The 17848-nt window shown below is 40.8% G+C and overlaps 1 long non-coding RNA gene across 1 annotated transcript; it reads left to right on the forward strand.

Moving 5' to 3' along the window:
• Window positions 1-5022: 5022 nt before the first annotated feature.
• Window positions 5023-6780, forward strand: LOC148997723 (uncharacterized). Its single transcript, XR_016168974.1, has 4 exons — window positions 5023-5259; window positions 5353-5426; window positions 5503-5571; window positions 6411-6780. It is a non-coding gene; the product is annotated as an uncharacterized LOC148997723 (long non-coding RNA).
• Window positions 6781-17848: the final 11068 nt, after the last annotated feature.

A 17848-nucleotide genomic window follows, 5' to 3' on the forward strand; every position in this document is an offset into this window, starting at 1 on the left:
AAACTGTTGCAAGTTACGTTAACAACCCCATTAGTTAAATGCAAAAGTAAAAGTTAGGGTTCATTGTGGCTAATATCATAATCACTAATATTTAGGTCAAAATAATAAAATTATTCATGTTTCAAGTATTTTCATTCAATCAATGTAGTTTCAGTTATCCATAATGAATCAATTACCTCAGCGATGTGTTATGCCCTAAATTAATACATGATTAACTAACTGTATTTTCTATATAGATTTCTGAAATGCGTTTTCTATAAACAGGGTTCCCACACCTTGGTTAACATCAAATTCAAGGACCTTTCAAGGACTTTCCAGGTCCAATACCCTCAAATTCAAGGACTTAATGGGGGACATATTTTAAGTGAGAGCAAGGTTACATCATGTATTTAAGATACATTGTTAGTTTTCATCTGTCAAACATCTAGCAAAAAGCTTTTTTTTTTTTTTTGCATTTATTTTTGACCATATGACAGAGATCTGATATTCCATTTGTCGTATAATGTTTTGCATAAAACCGGAGAATATTTGGTACATTCTAATCTTATAAAAAAATTAATAAAATATAGATAAATATTAAGATAAAATATTATAAATATTTATTATATTAAATATTATAAATATTTAAATAAAATATTATCTAAAATAAAAATGTGTCAAGGTCCTGGAACTGATTATTTGAACATGACAACTTGACAGCTTAACATTAAAACATGAGAAAAAAAACATGAGATCAAGTATGTGAACTTTTTTTACATTTGATTATTTTATTTATTTCTAGGCTACATAACTCTTCAGTATATATATATATATTTTTTTGTTTAACTCTTCAGTATATGTTGGCGTGCCATAAGAATTTGTGACGATCAGCAGCCGTGGTGCCCTCGAGAGCCACTAGAGGGCACCCTCTCCCCATGTTATGTTTTCCCCATGGACTCTTTGTGTTTCATTATGTTCAGCTGTGTTTCATTATTGGTTATTGAGTTCCTTATTTTAGCCTGAGTTTTCCCTGTGTCCCTTGCGAAGTCTTGTTACCCTGTAAGCGTGCAATTCCGAGCGTTACTCCCTGTTCTGTGTCTCCGTGTTTCCCTGGACTCTTGACCCTTGCCTGTTTCCTGGCCTGTTCACGAACCTGTGCTGCCTGCCTCGACCATTGCCTGTTTAGACCACGAGTTTCTGGATTGCCCCTTTGTTTAATTCTGTATCTGAGTTTGTCTGCTTGTTTCAGTTTTAATAAAGTGCTGCAAATGGATTATTCACTACTTAAATTATGAAAAAATTATTACGTAATTATTGTCCCATTTTTATTTAAATAATTTAGCACTTTTAAAAGTTTTAAATGCCATTAATTGTGTATTACAGATAGGATGATCATTTATAAATGATAAATTAATAAAATAACATTAATTATAATTTATTAATTATCTTTCCATAACATATACAAATATAATAGTCTACTAAGCTCTGACAATGTATATTATATTAAGATATACATTTTTAAATAAACAAAAAACACCAATAAGCCTAAGCATAAGGCGCAAGTGCAACAATGAGTAATTTAGCAAGAAAAATTGAAGTTTGCTTTCTGTTTCACAATGTTCAAATTTTTTTTTTTTCCCCTGCTTTCTTTTTTTTAACATGGTGCATTTTATTCTGTTTTTCAATGCTAACCATGTGAGGCTTTAATAAACACAGTTTGAGTTCATTATGTGCATCTGTGTGGTATTGTTATTTATTGTAATGACCCTGACAAGTGCATTCAGCTTTGGGGAAGAAAGTATATTTTTACTCAAAAACAATATATTTATGGTATATTTCTAGTTTTTTGGAAGACACTCTTAATTAATTTGTAATGTACTTGTAATACAAAAAGTACTATAGCTTTGGGGAAGAAAGTATATTTTTACTAAAATATATATATATATTTATGGTATATTTCTAGTTTGTTTGGAAGACACTCTTAATTAATTTGTAATGTACTTGTAATACAAAAAGTACACTTTAATATCACTACTCAAGCATGAAAATATGCATGTACTTAAAGTGTACTAAGTATACTTGAAATTGTCTCAATTTAGCATCAAAAAGTACACTAAATACACTTAAAGTTATACTTTATACTCAGCCAATCACAGCAGAGGCCGGATTACACACAGCAGACACGCCCCTTCAAACAGAGCGTTCAAAGCAGAGGCTAAAATCAGGCTAGGAAAAATGCCTTTTATTTCTAAATTATGACTATTTTTGATCTAAAAAACATACTAACATTGCAGGAAATATTATAAAATGATTTTAAAAAACATTCTTGGGCACCTTTAACATTTGAACAAACAATAATCATCAAATGTTAAAGAAAAGCAGACTTCAGTTTGTCACCAGCGCAGAGAAAGCCTGCAGCTTCAATAGGATCAAATCAATGTACTTTCATTAACTGGTAGTTCTGGTTATTATGAAGTGATGATTGACTGGGTGACACTGAAATCAAACAGTGAATATAACAGTTTATCTGATCTAATAACCAGTAATGACACTACTCACTGTTACCTCTGGCTGGTTTAGTGAAGAGATGATGGTTCTGTCACGTGGTTTGCGTGAGATGTGCGAACTCTGATCCAATAACCAGAATCACAGAGGACATAACTAAAATGGAAGATTACACCACTTTATATATTATTAAATATTATCTCACATGACTCTGTGCTCTGGCAATAAGAGAAATCTTTTTTCTTGATGTATTGACTCATTTGCTCCATGAACTGATTCATTGATTCACTGATTCTCAGCGTCACTCTGGCGACTCCTGTTGGTCAGAACTTTTACTAACACCTTTTACTAACAACTGATAATGTTTCATTGAACATGTAATCTGTTTATTGCAATTTACAAATCATACAACATCATTAAATATGAGGGATCTTTATAATACGTGATATTATATTAAATTGTAGGGTTTGTATTGTTTCTTTTATGGAGAGCTTGATTAATCAGTCCAACAAGAGACTTTTAGGGGGCTTAGAAAACAGAACGTGGGTAAATAAGCAGAAGTGTGTGTTTTTTTTAATAATTCGCTGCTATTGTGTGCAGTTGAGTGAACAATACATGTTTACTGTGCGTGTGTCACATAAGGTGGACTTCTGCTGCTTGCAAACGGACTCTTTTGAGGAGACAGTGGATTTCCAAATGTGGTGCCCTGATTTCACACACAATGCACGAATACACTGCAGGCTCACTCTCGCTCGTACCCAAGGTAAATCATCAACACTATCATCCCTTACAAGTGTTTTATTTAACTGAATACATCACAATAAGCAAAAAAACATGCGCAGGATACTTTACTTCCCGATAAAGTGCGCGCCCGGATTAATCCGTGCTGCTTTCACATTCACGCGAACCGCGGCACGGTTCAGGAGCAACCGAACTCCAGGCAGTCTCGGGTTCGGTACCGCAGTGCGCACCCGGGTCCCATGACAGCGTTCACATTAGCGAACCGTGCCCCGTTACCAACTAAACTGCCCCCTTAAATACAACTCTTGCTTTTTATTTCACAAGCGTCATGAAATGTGTACAAATGGAGAAAAACAACCTTTTACTCTCACAAGACTGTATTATCCAGATCATTTAAACGTTACTCTCAGGAAACTTTAAAAAAACACTGGCTGATGAGGTTGTTGTGAATTGTTCATGTGTTAATATGGTCACAGTTTAAAGAGACATCAGTCACACTTTATAATATCTGCATGCTATTAATCATTAGTTAAGCATTAGAAAACAGATCATTCATCATTCATAAAGCATTAATAGACATTAATAAGCTGTTTATAAATACAGCTATACATGATTTATTCTTGATTTATAAGCAGATTTATGTGTTTAATAATTGTATTTTCATACTTCATTAATGATCAAATAATAATTTGTAAATGAAGTATAGCATTATTTACAAACCAGTTATTTAAGAGTTGTCAGTCACTTAGAAAGTGTAAGTGAATAAGCTCTGATTAAAAGGGTAATATTCTTGGTTTAATTCAAAACTGTGATGCTATAGTATAAAAGAAAACAAGGTTTTAAATAATTTGGAGGATTTTACAGGTGGTTTGTGCACAAAAAAAAACAAGTAAATATTCCTTCTTTTTCCCATGTGAAAAGAATAAAAATTTTAAGCTTTAGATATATTTTATATCTAATATCAACTCGAATCAAGTTGTGAATCAACTCGTAAATATACGAGTTGATTACTTACGTCAAGACAAACAAAAAATGTATTACAAGTTTTTTTGCAATAGGTTGTTAACATAGACAAATGGTGCATGATCTAATTATATATGTGCTAATTTGCATAAATACCCAAACAGATCTAAACATTGGGTATGGCAGGTGAAAATGTCTTGTAGAATCTTGTTGACGTATAAACTATTTAATGTTAAGGTCTGAAAGAAACCCATTTAGGCTACATGAATATTCATGAGTCATGTTGACAGCTGTTATCTTATCTATTTTTCCAACCCATTTAAAAACAGTCTGTGAGTGCCATCTTTTGGACATTCATCATATTGCATTGGTTTTAATTTATTGTCCTTAAACAGAGCACTAATGTTTATTTTAAAGTTAGAATATTTTAGCAGTAAGAATATGTTCCAGAGATAAACGTGTAAATGTAGTATAAGTGTAAATTTTTAAATTGCACAAGGGTGGAGTAAAGCGTTTGCAACGTCGAGCGTGCCAATCTCTCTCGCTGAGTGTCACTCACACAGATGCCACGTCATTTTACAGAAACGTCCACTTTTGGTATGGAAAGATGTCTAACATTTAAACTTAGACGACATTATTAATCAAAAAGCCGTATTATGGTTTCGTTTTTTAGTTCATTGGCAAAATATAACACTAGAGACCTTCATGTTAGTTTATACATTTTACATCTCATGTTCGGCAAAAGGCGGATTCAAACTTGGGTCCGAGCGCATCAAAAGCTCTTTTTTTTTACTTTGTTTTTAACACACTACATGTTTTGCTAACTATTCCTCATATTTCGTTTACTGATCTACACTTACAAATGCGCTTCCAGAGTTTTCATTTACGCTTCTGACGTTTTCGTTTACACTCCCTGAGTTTGCGTTCGCTGTTCTGACACAAATCTCTCGTGGGGGCGGGGCTAGTAGCAGTGTATTCTCATTGGCTACTGAGTTTTTGATTGACAGCTTCTTGACCTGGAAGTGAAGACGTCAGTGAGTGTTGTGTTTACACGTTTGGATGTGAGCGTCTGTAAGCGTAGCTTTCTATTTAATTTAGGTGATATTAAGTTTATTTCTATATTTATTTACTGCTACTCTATATTGTTGAGATGATTTCTTATAGAAGGAATAGTACAGACAAATGATATAATTTGTCATCGTCGATATCAGAATACTGGATAGCATAGGCTACTCGTGGTAAGTCTGATTGTTTTTTTTTTTTATTAATTAATACTAAACTAATACTAATTATAATACAGTTCTTGCTTTTCAGGTGGAGAGGCATATTAGAGCTCAGTGAGAGCCCATAAAATTATACAGCAGTGTTTTCTTGATTTAATTGGTAAGTTTTTAGCCCAATCATTACATGTCTTGTTTATCTAACGTTACATACGGTTACAGTCTTCGATTAGATCATATTTGCTTCAATTAGATCATATTTCCCCTCTGCCACCCCAAACAACATTGTGCTAGAGTACTGTACAGTATCTGTACTGTAGCCTACAGTACAAAATGTACTGTATCAGACAATGACCGATGCCATTGGACCAGAGCCCTGTCAATCACTGCCCGGTTCAACTTTGGCAATGTAAAGCCAATTGCTGATTAATTTGTGATGCAGAGTTTTTAAAAGAAGAGAGAGAGTACTTGACCATTTTCCACGTCTCCATTCATAATATGTAAACACTCATTTGTTTTGAACTATAACCCTGGGCGCAATATTTATTCTGCAAAAGGCAACAAAATGCTTTTTCTGTATCTATATTTTAGTAATAATTATGTTAAAAAAAACAACATTTTGGAGAAAAATGTTGCATTTTTAATAGTCTTTAATAATTTATATATATATATATATATATATATATATATATATATCCAAATTCAAAACCTAATACATGCAAGTAATTATGACTGAAAAAATCCAGCAACTAGGGAGTAGACGCTACACAGCCATGGATAAATGTTTATTGGGCTATAGAGCCATCTACTGGTTATACAATAGTATTACAGATGATAAATGGTGTGTGAGTCAGGTAAACATTTAGTACTGTAAAATCCCTTAAAACATTTATATAATTTGTTTGAAATAATTATTTTAAGTCTGCAAATGGTTACTGCATGTGGGAGTTCAAAGCAGTTTGTATTGTTAGATTATAATATATTTCCTTTCTCATTTTCCAGGGATTTGAGCAACTTTTCCATAAACAAAATTCTGATGCTGACACAGAGGATGGAGTGATAATACCAGAGATCAGCTGTCTCCATCAGACAATAATGTTACTTTGTTCAGACATATCACCTTTGAATGACTGGGATCCTTATCTTCAGACACCTGTTGTATTTTATTTTAATATGATAAAATAGCAAATATTTTAATTTCTTTGGAGCTCTAGATTAAAACAATCACAGTACACAAGAGGTTGCAGTTTATTCTTATTAGTCTCTGCTGATCATGGATTAGCATACCAACAGCATATGAATGGGATAGTTCACCCAAAAATAAAATGATCACTTATTTTACTCACCCTCATGCTGTCCCAGATGCATTTTACTTTCTTTCTACATATAAATACGAATTAAGATATTAAGGAAAGTAATCCATCTCTGCAAGTCCTAAAGATGCTTTAAAAACCACACACAGTGACCGTGATGTCCATGTGACCTCAGTGGATGAATCAATACCTTCTGAAGTGAAACAATAGAAAAAAAAAATAAATACTAATAATGTAAACTGTTTTAACTATTAAAAATAACTTCCGACCAACTGCCATGCCATACATGGGTACAATCCACTTGTGTTATGTGGACTCACAGAGATGTATTATTTCATTAAAAATCTTTGTGATTATACATTTTATTATCTATATTATGAGAATACTGTGCATTACAGTATGCAGTTAATGTTTTGTGGATTCTGGTCTTTCCTGTCATAACTGCATCCAAGACTTTCACTTGGATACTTGTGTATATGCTGTAGTGACAATAAAGAATGAATACATTTATTAGATTTTTAATTTAAATTCATTTTACTGATTTTATAAGTCATAATTGAACCTGTTGATGATTGTTCAAATACATTTACCATTTTAAATGTGAGAAAATAATATTAACAAAATGAAATAAATAAAATGATCAGCATGATTAAAAAAATACCAACAAAAATATTCTTTGTGTGAAATATGTAATGAAATGCCCTTTGAGGTCTGTATCATCTGACAGCAACCCACGATTGTAATTTTCATATAGTTTAAATTCCTCTTATTTAAGTGATCATACATGATCATTTGATGGTGTAAATGCATATGGTAACAATGAGAAATTTGATGGCCATGGTTGCCAACCTTGATTACCTGGTTGAAGTGAAACTTTCTTGACTGCTGAATATATCACACACGTATACTAGTAGGCTATTCTCTTGCAAACGAATCATCAAGAATAAACAAATATTCTCCTAAAACATTGGGCAAAATATTTTAAGTAACTTAGTCACATACAGTGGGCGTACTTTGATGTACAATTACAGCTGAATAGACTGATCTCTTGTGAACCTAAAAGCTTCTGTTGACAAAGTAATCGCAGCAGAAGGTAAATACAGATAAAATTAAAAAACAAACATAACTTAATATCACTAAAATTAAATAGAAAGCTGCGCTTACAGACGCTCACATCCACACGTGTAAACACAACTCTGACGTCTTCACTTCCAGGTCAAGAAGCTGTCAATCAAAAGCTCAGTAGCCAATGAGAATACACTGCTACTAGCCCCGCCCCCACGAGAGATTTGTGTCAGAACAGCGAACGCAAACTCAGGGAGTGTAAACGAAAACTTCAGAAGCGTAAATGAAAACTCTGGAAGCGCATTTGTAAGTGTAGATCAGTAAACGAAATATGAGGAATAGTTAGCAAAACATGTAGTGTATTAAAAACAAAGTCAAAAAAATTGCTTGCGGTTCATTCTTTTTCAGTTTCGAAGATATTTTATTCAGTTTCAATTTATATTTTCATTCGTTTCTTGAAAAGTTACGTTCATTTTTATTGGCTCAATATTAATTCCATATATGCTTGCTCACTAAAGCTCTCCAGACTTGATCTGGTGTGGTCTACATTAGAGAAAACTGATTTCTGCTGATCTCTTTTCACCCTTTTCCAGAGTGTGTTGTATTTTTGTTTTGAAGATGTGGTGAGGGGGGCGTGGTTGGCACGCTGTCTGCACGGAGAGATGAGTCAAGGGGCTGTGCGGTGAGTAAGTGGATCAAGGACAATTGATAACACCTGTGTCTGATTCCAGTGATTGGTGTGGGGAGATGGTTAAAGCCAGCACAGTGGGAGAAGAACAAAAAAAGAGAGAAAGGACTGGGACTTGTGCAGCGACCAAGAGGAAAGAGTGCTGGAGAAAGCAAGGAGAGCTGAATCAGCGTGGAAAGAGTTTGATTGAAGTTGTGCTGTGCTGTAGAGAAACTACGGTGAACGCGCTTTGTGCGCGCCTTTTGTTTTGTTTGATTCTGAGTTAATAAAGTCTGTACAAGTCCCAGTATCGCCGACCCTGTCTCCTTCTTCCTGTACATCTACTAAGAACTGTATTACACTGGTGCCGAAAACCCGGGAAGAAGGAGTCTGCCGCCGCCATGCAGAGCTCGTCAGGATCGCCATTTGCGGAAATCATTCAGTCACTCGCGGCTCTTCAGCGCGACCAACATCAAGCCCTGCTGAGCATGAAGGAAGAACAGGATCAGCGCTTCCAGGCGCTGCTCCAAGGCCAGCAGGAAGACCGCGAGTTGTTCCGGAGCTGCCTCGGCCGGGAGATTCCGGCCACTCCCCCACCAGCATCAGCCTCGGCCACACCATTGACCCTCGGGAAGATGGGTCCACAGGACGACCCGGAGGCGTTCCTGGACCTTTTCGAGAGGTCGGCCGAGGCCCGGGAGTGGCCCAAAGAAGACTGGCCGTTGCGTCTCATCCCGCTGTTGTCCGGTGAGTCGCAGATCGCCGCCCACCAACTGCCAGTCTCGAATCTCCTGGTCTACGACGACCTAAAGCGCGCCATCATTCAGCGGGTCGGCCGAACCGCCGAACAGCACCGACAACGCTTTAGGTCCCTGACCTTAGAAGAGGCCGGCCGGCCCTTCGTGATGGCGCAACAGCTCCGGGACTCCTGCCGCAAATGGCTGATGGCCGAGGGTAGCGACGTCGAGAAGATAATCGATCAAGTGGTGCTGGAGCAGTTCGTGGGGAAGCTTCCAAAGAGAACTGCCCAATGGGTCCAGTGCCACCGCCCGACGTCGCTGGACCAGGCCATCCAACTGGCGGAGGATCACATGGTGGCGTGCTCGGGGGTCGGCGAATCCCTCCCATCGGTCTCTCTCTCTCCCTCTCTCTCTCTCTCTTCTAAACCTCTCCCCGCTCCCAGGTCTCGAGGGGGCCTGGTGCCCCGCCCAGCGCCGCGGTGGAAGTCTGGCTGGCCGACGGATAGCGGTTCCGCGGGGAGAACGGGTCCGCGGGGGCCGACCGCGGGGGACACCTCCACCCTGGTTCCGGGGACAGCCCTCTCCCCACGTCAATCCCTTGGCCCCCTTCCCTCCGCTGGGGCAGCGGTAAAGCCTGGGCCGGCTTGTTGGCGCTGTGGGGACCCGGACCACTTTATTGACCGGTGTCCAGTGATGGAGGTGGGGACCCTGGTCCGGATCCCCGACGCGCCAACGGCCGCCCCCGATCAAGCTGGCCTGTACCAGATACCCGTGAGTATAAAGGGGGGTACTTATCAGGCTTTGGTGGATTCGGGTTGTAACCAGACCTCTATTCATCAAAGCCTGATTCGATCCGGGGCATTGGATAAAAGCCGCGTGGTTAGGGTTCGGTGTGTGCACGGGGTGGTGGAGAGTTATCCCTTAATGTCCGTCGCGGTTCTATTTCGGGGACAAAAACATAGTGTGGACGTGGCAGTTAACCCGCGCCTCCAGCATCCGCTGATTTTGGGAACTGATTGGCCAGGTTTTGCGAAACTATTAGGGATTTTATGTGCGGATGCCTCTTGGGAAACGAAGCAGCGGGGGAAGACAGCGGTGGTGCAGGTGGGGGATGCTGTACCGGGACCTCTGGGTGCTGCTGCAGGGGAAGAGAGAGCTTTAGAGAGAAATCTCCTCTCTGAGCGCGATGATTTTCCCCTGGAGCAGTCCCAGGATGAAACGCTCAAACATGCGTTTGGTTCGGTCCGTTCCATCGACGGACAGCTACTCCACCCGGACCAACCGCTCTCGTACCCCTATTTTTGCGTGATTAAAGATCGGTTGTATCGGGTGACCCAAGATGCCCAGACAAAGGAAGATACAACCCAGTTGTTAGTGCCAAGGAGCCGCCGGGAAATGCTTTTCCAGGCGGCTCATTGTAATCCGATGGCCGGACATTTAGGGCAACGGGCGACACTAAACCGTCTCATGGCCCGATTCTTCTGGCCGGGCATTCACGAGAATGTGCGCAGGTGGTGCGCGTCTTGTCGTGAATGCCAGTTGGTGAATCCACCGGCCAATCCAAAAGCACCCTTGTGCCCCCTTCCACTGATGCAGGTCCCCTTCGAACGAATTGGTATGGACCTCGTCGGGCCATTAGAACGGTCAGCACGAGGGCATCGTTTTGCGTTAGTCTTGGTGGATTACGCAACACGATATCCGGAGGCAGTTCCGCTCCGCAACATCTCGGCTAAGAGTGTGGCAAGCGCGCTGTTCTCATTAATCTCCCGGGTGGGGATCCCTAAGGAGATCCTCACCGATCAAGGCACGGCGTTTATGTCACGGACGGTTCGCGAACTTTATGAATTATTGGGCATTAAATCGGTTCGTACCAGCGTCTATCACCCACAAACGGATGGTCTGGTCGAACGTTTTAATCGCACGTTAAAAACCATGATTCGTAAGTTCGTTCACGAAGACGCCAAAAATTGGGACAAGTGGCTGGAACCCCTATTGTTTGCTGTACGCGAGGTCCCCCAAGCCTCCACGGGGTTTTCCCCCTTCGAGCTTCTCTTCGGTCGTCAGCCTCGTGGGGTGTTAGACGTGCTGAGGGAGACTTGGGAGGACGGACCGTCTGCTAGTAAGAACGAAATTCAGTATGTCCTGGACCTGAGAACAAAACTCCACACCCTGGGGCGGCTATCATTGGAGAATTTGTTACAGGCTCAGAACAGACAGAAACAGCAGTACAATAGGGGGGCTAGACTCCGACAATTTTCACCGGGAGATAAAGTGCTTGTATTACTCCCCACGTCCAGCTCGAAATTACTTGCAAAGTGGCAAGGGCCCTTTGAGGTCACACGGCGAGTCGGGGATCTCAACTATGAGGTAATTCGAACAGACAGGGGCGGGGGACGTCAGACGTACCACCTCAACCTACTAAAAAAGTGGGTTGAGGCGGAGGCAGTGATGCTGGCGACGGTGGTGAGTGGGGAGGAGGACCTCGGGCCAGAGGCGAGGGTTAAATCTCAGTCCTTCTCTCTGGCTCCATCTGGTGACCATCTCTCGCCCTCACAGCTCACTGATATTAAAAGGGTACAAGCGGAGTTTTCTGACGTGTTCTCGCCCCTGCCTGGTCGAACGAATCTCATTCAGCACCACGTTGAGACAGATCCGGGGGTCGTTGTGCGTTGCCGTCCGTATCGATTACCTGAACACAAGAAGAAAACGGTTCAGGCCGAATTAGAAACCATGCTGGACATGGGGGTAATAGAAGAGTCCAACAGTGACTGGGCCAGCCCGATAGTTTTAGTTCCAAAACCTGACGGCTCGGTTCGATTCTGTGTGGACTATAGAAAGGTGAACGCGGTGTCCAAATTCGATGCTTATCCAATGCCGAGGATTGACGAATTGCTTGATCGGCTTGGCTCTGCTCGCTTTTATTCGACGCTGGACTTAACAAAGGGGTATTGGCAGATCCCCTTATCTCCAATGTCCAAAGAAAAGACAGCTTTTACCACGCCGTTCGGGTTACACCAATTCGTCACGCTTCCGTTCGGGTTGTTCGGGGCACCGGCGACTTTTCAGCGTTTGATGGACAGAATCCTCCGGCCGCATGCTGCGTATGCCGCGGCGTATCTGGATGACATTATCATCTATAGCAATGATTGGCAGCGGCATATGCAGTATTTGCGTGCTGTCCTGAAAACGCTGAGAAGGGCCGGGCTCACGGCGAACCCGAAGAAGTGTGCAATTGGGCGGGTAGAAGTAAGGTATCTGGGCTTCCACTTGGGTCACGGGCAGGTGCGTCCCCAAATTGATAAGACAGCAGCGGTTGCAACCTGTCCGAGTCCTAAGACCAAAATGGAGGTTAGACAGTTCCTGGGGCTAGCGGGATACTATAGACGATTTGTGCCTAATTATTCGGACCTCGCTAGCCCGCTGACTGATCTGACTAAAAAGGGCGCTCCAGATACGGTCCAGTGGACGGAGCAGTGCCAGCAGGCTTTTACCCAGATAAAGGCTGCTCTGTGCGGGGGACCGCTTTTACATGCTCCTGACTTTTCTCTCCCTTTTATCCTGCAGACAGATGCGTCGGACAAGGGCTTGGGCGCGGTCCTGTCCCAGGAGGTGGAGGGGGAGGAACGGCCGGTGCTGTACATCAGTCGGAAGCTCTCTAAGAGAGAGACGATGTACAGCACCATTGAGAAGGAGTGTTTGGCCATCCGCTGGGCTGTCCTCACCCTCCGCTACTACCTCCTGGGACGGGAGTTCACCCTGTGTTCGGACCACGCTCCCTTGCAGTGGCTCCACCGCATGAAAGATACCAACGCGCGGATCACCCGTTGGTATCTGGCGTTACAACCTTTTAAGTTTCAGGTGGTCCACAGGCCGGGGGCGCAGATGGCTGTGGCCGACTTCCTCTCCAGGAGGGGGGGGGGGGGGGGGGCTGCAGGCCGGACGGTTCCCCGGCCTGAGTCGGGCGGTGGGGGTATGTGGTGAGGGGGGCGTGGTTGGCACGCTGTCTGCACGGAGAGATGAGTCAAGGGGCTGTGCGGTGAGTAAGTGGATCAAGGACAATTGATAACACCTGTGTCTGATTCCAGTGATTGGTGTGGGGAGATGGTTAAAGCCAGCACAGTGGGAGAAGAACAAAAAACAAAAAAGAGAGAAAGGACTGGGACTTGTGCAGCGACCAAGAGGAAAGAGTGCTGGAGAAAGCAAGGAGAGCTGAATCAGCGTGGAAAGAGTTTGATTGAAGTTGTGCTGTGCTGTAGAGAAACTACGGTGAACGCGCTTTGTGCGCGCCTTTTGTTTTGTTTGATTCTGAGTTAATAAAGTCTGTACAAGTCCCAGTATCGCCGACCCTGTCTCCTTCTTCCTGTACATCTACTAAGAACTGTATTACAGAAGACATTGTTAATCACAAAAAATAACAGAAAAAGTCACAAACATACCATGTCAGATTCCATCTGGACACCGCGGTCTCTGGATGAGAAAAAAAAAGAGAAATTGTAAAAATAAGTACAATGCACCTTTGAATGCTGTGTATGAGGGATGTTAACAATTAATCAACAATAAATTATAGTTAATACATTGAATCGTTAAAAACGTATTATGCTCAACCGTGAAACATAGCCTAAACTAAGCAGACATGAGGAAAATCAAAGAGAGCGAGTCACAATTATGTTTGGGACCATTTTACAGCTAGAGTTACAACCTAGAGTTAAACTCATAACTATGTTTGTGTGCAATCACAGCTTTTAGGTTTGAGCAAATGTAATATAAATGTTCACACCCAGCAAATGCTCCACGTGAAACGTGGCCTTTAACCATAATGACTGTAACCGCTAAGCTTAAAACAGCCGAGGGTTATGCAGAGGGTTGAAGTGGGCTATAGTTGACGCGCTTACCGTGGTCGATTTGGCTTGATTGAATAATGCAACAAAGCTTAAAGTTCGGTTTTCTTCTCTGTTGTGAGAGATTTATTGGATTTACACAAGGATTTCCTTTTCCATAACGGAACAGTATTCCACCTTCACCAACACTTTCACATAACAAAACATTCAACCACAGCCTCGGTGGCGTTCAAAAACTAGTTTGCCCTTTTCCCTCTGGCACACCTGTCCTTGATTACAGCTAACCTCCTAAGTAGATGAGCCCCAATTCATGTGCCATAACCCTAGTGCCACCTAATGGCCAAACCTGGACATAAACATTGAAATGGCTCCTACAATGACTGTCAATTGATTTTGATTAATATGAGCGAGGTAAAATCTTTTAACGTTATTCATTTTCTCATCCATGCATTTTTTATGATTCTAGTGTCAAATTATTCCTCAAATTGAGTGTGAAAGGAACCGCGAAATGCGATAGAAACAGGTAAATCTCTAACAACAACCAAGTTATCGTTAGCTGCTACCATATGACATCAAATCACGCATATCCAAATTCTTATTAATATAATTCACATTATGAAGAAAAAAAATCTAATGTTACACGGCTCTCCTCAATGAAATGGCGCCAAACGTCGTTGGATAACAGTCAGCATAAGAAACTCAGTAACCAAACTACCAACATCCCAGCAAACAAGCTTCTTTGGGGCCCGAATGGGGCCCTTACGGGCAGCCCACTGTGGGCCAAGATACCGGCGTGAAATGCGGGGCACGTGTGGGCCCCGCCCCACACTTTGGGACCCAGGTGGGGCCCCAGTGGGACAGCCCAAAAGTGTGGGCTGACTGTGGGCAGGCCCACAGTAAATAGAGTGGACCCCATTGGGGCCAGTTGTGGGCCCACTGTGGGGTCAGGTGCAAAGTTTGAGCTCACAGATCAGGTACAATTGCAGTTGTTAGCAGCAATAAATCGAGGGCCATGTTTTTTCCCCCAAATAATTTATTTATATTTAATAATAATTGTAATAAAACAGTTTACACAGAACACTTAAACAGTTTACACAGAACAGTTAAACAGTTTACACAGAACACTTAAAACACATCAATGTAAATTATTAAAAATCAATCCTCAGAGGCACCAGTAGGTATTGCAGTTCTGGCCCTTCCTTGCCTTCCCCCATCTCTGTCCCGGGCATTACGGAGCCATGTTTTTATAGAGGCTTCCACCTCACATGCAGTGGCTTGGCTACTTTTTGTCACAGCATCTAAGTGAGAAAGGATCAATTGAAATACAAATATTAAAAACAAATTAATTGTACTGTTAAGCCATTTCAACCTAAGAACCTGGAAACATCTTCTGATTGTTCCAGGTGCTATTTATAAATGCTCAACTAAGAGAATGACGGAATAGGTCAATGAGAGAGCTGCGGTTTATAATAACGTTCAGTTGTAAGTCATTTATAAGTGTTAGTTAATGATGAACTAAGCGTTTACAAACATTTTATGTATGTTTTGTAAATTCTGTTACAAGTAATTTACAAGTGATTAGTAAATTATTAACTAATTTGTTTATGAAACATTAGTATGCATTTAATGAATGTTTAATAAGTGATATGTTAATTATTGCATGTATGTTTTGTAGATTCAGTTATAAGTCATTTACAATTGCTTAGTTAATGATTAACTAATAATTTACAAAACATGAACATGCGTTTCAGAAATGTTTAATAAAGGTTTTATTTTTTGTGTGTACGTAGCAATTAGAGGGTGCAGAAAGTGTTGTAAATGCCTTGTATACACATACAGATAATTTGTAACTGTAAGTAACAGTGTTCAACACAATGATGACTAAACGCTTGAATAAATCATTTACGACACTTTCTGCTTGTAAATGATTTATTCATGCATTTACACATGATCTATAACAGGTGTTGTTGAATAGTGTAAGTGCTGACTGGTGAGGGTATAGACAGCTGTCTTGGAGTCACATGGAGTTTTGAACCATTGTGCACCTGATGTGAGCAAAACACCAAAAAATGCAACATAAAAAACATTTATTAAACGCAGTCATGTTTTTGTAAATTATTAGTTAATCATTAACTAATCACTTGTCAATGACTTGTAACAAAATTTACAAAACATACATAGAATGTCAGTATCACTTGCTAATCATTTATGAATGTTTTTTAAATGATTAGTTCATCATTAACTAACCACTTTTATACCATGGTCTGGGTGAATACTCGATACTTCTCCGTTAAAAGATGATAGAGGACACCTAGTAAAGTAGTTCTGGTGAAACTGCCTGTTTACCATTCGAAATGAATAAATAAATGCGCTGCCTACAACGGCTGTGAGTAACCATAGCAACAGGCAGTCAAACGCTCTATCAAAACAAACAAACATCTAACGTTAGTTAGATATTACATACACGGCCGCATTAACCATAGGGCTAGGCGGGGCTTAAGCCCCGGGGCCCAAGCAAGGAGGGGGCCCGTGATTGGCTGTGGAGCAGATACTGCAAGCCATCTGATTACCAAAGCCTTACCACGCAACGTCCCCCACAAATTATCCCTGTTATTTAGTTGCACTTTGCCTTATATTCCATGCATTATCATGGAATCATTATCATTAATAGAGACGTTCGCAAAGACCCGCCTTTTTTAGGTACTATGTGACGGACGGGCCACGAGCCAGGCGGCTCTCGCGAGTCACGCACATCATGGTCTCATGCACTCACGCAGTGAAAAATACTTCGCGGGGCAAAGACTAACGTTACACCGAGTGATTACGAGAGAGAGTTCAGAGCAGCTTACTGTTGATATGAAACAAAGTCTCAACTTTCAAATATTGTCATTTAAGTAATTTAAACATTACCGTTTTCAAGTTCATGTCCACCGACTGACAGCTTTGTTGTCGGACAAAGTTGCGTATTCGGCGTTATGATTGGCCAGGCCACCTGTCAATCAAACCCCCTAGGCATGCAGGGCCAACGGCTCTGAGCAGGGCATGGTAAATTGAAACGTCAGGTTTTAATTTGATATGACAAATATATTTATTCTATATTTAACTTGTGAACGACCGACCTGCTGCTGCACGTAGGCCTATAGATGATTGCTGCCTGCGCCTTATTAGAATAGGTTATATATCAACCAATAAATCGCCTTTACTCTTCTCTTCATTCTAGTCTATTCTTAAAACACAGCGTCATCATCGACCCCACAAACTTTCGGTAAGTTTGAATATTAACTTGATGGATGTATAATTTTGCTTTTTGTGTTTGATTAAACTCTATATTCGCCTAAAGGACTGGCGATAATATATCCGGTAGAAATATTTAAATTTTGCTGCGCCATCATGATGTAAGTTTATCATTTAAACGCGTTTTTAAACGTTGTGGTTTGGATACAAAATATTTCAAACTGCTCAGGCACAGTGAGCAGCGGGAGAATTTATTTTGTAAATGCTGGTTTTGAGACCAAGGTGAACCATAGACTGTGGTGAACTTGAGACGGTTTTGCACAGCGCACTTGAATCCGACTCTGAGGTCTCAAAGTGACAGACGCTGCTAATAAAGCTGCTGTCTCCATGTGTGTCAATAATGTTAATCAAACATCAGAAAGAAAGTAATTTACTGCATTTGACTGAATTACTTTTGCAAAATTAACAAGAATGAATGTTGAATTTGTAGTGAAAACCATGTATTGTATATTTGATTACTTTATATAATATTATTCAGTGCTTTAAGTTTTTCATAGGTCGATTTATTGTGCCTTTGTTCTAT

This window comes from Pimephales promelas, chromosome 2 (genome assembly GCF_988280905.1).
Source record: "Pimephales promelas chromosome 2, fPimPro1.hap1.1, whole genome shotgun sequence".
Classification (NCBI taxonomy): Eukaryota; Metazoa; Chordata; class Actinopteri; order Cypriniformes; family Leuciscidae; genus Pimephales; species Pimephales promelas.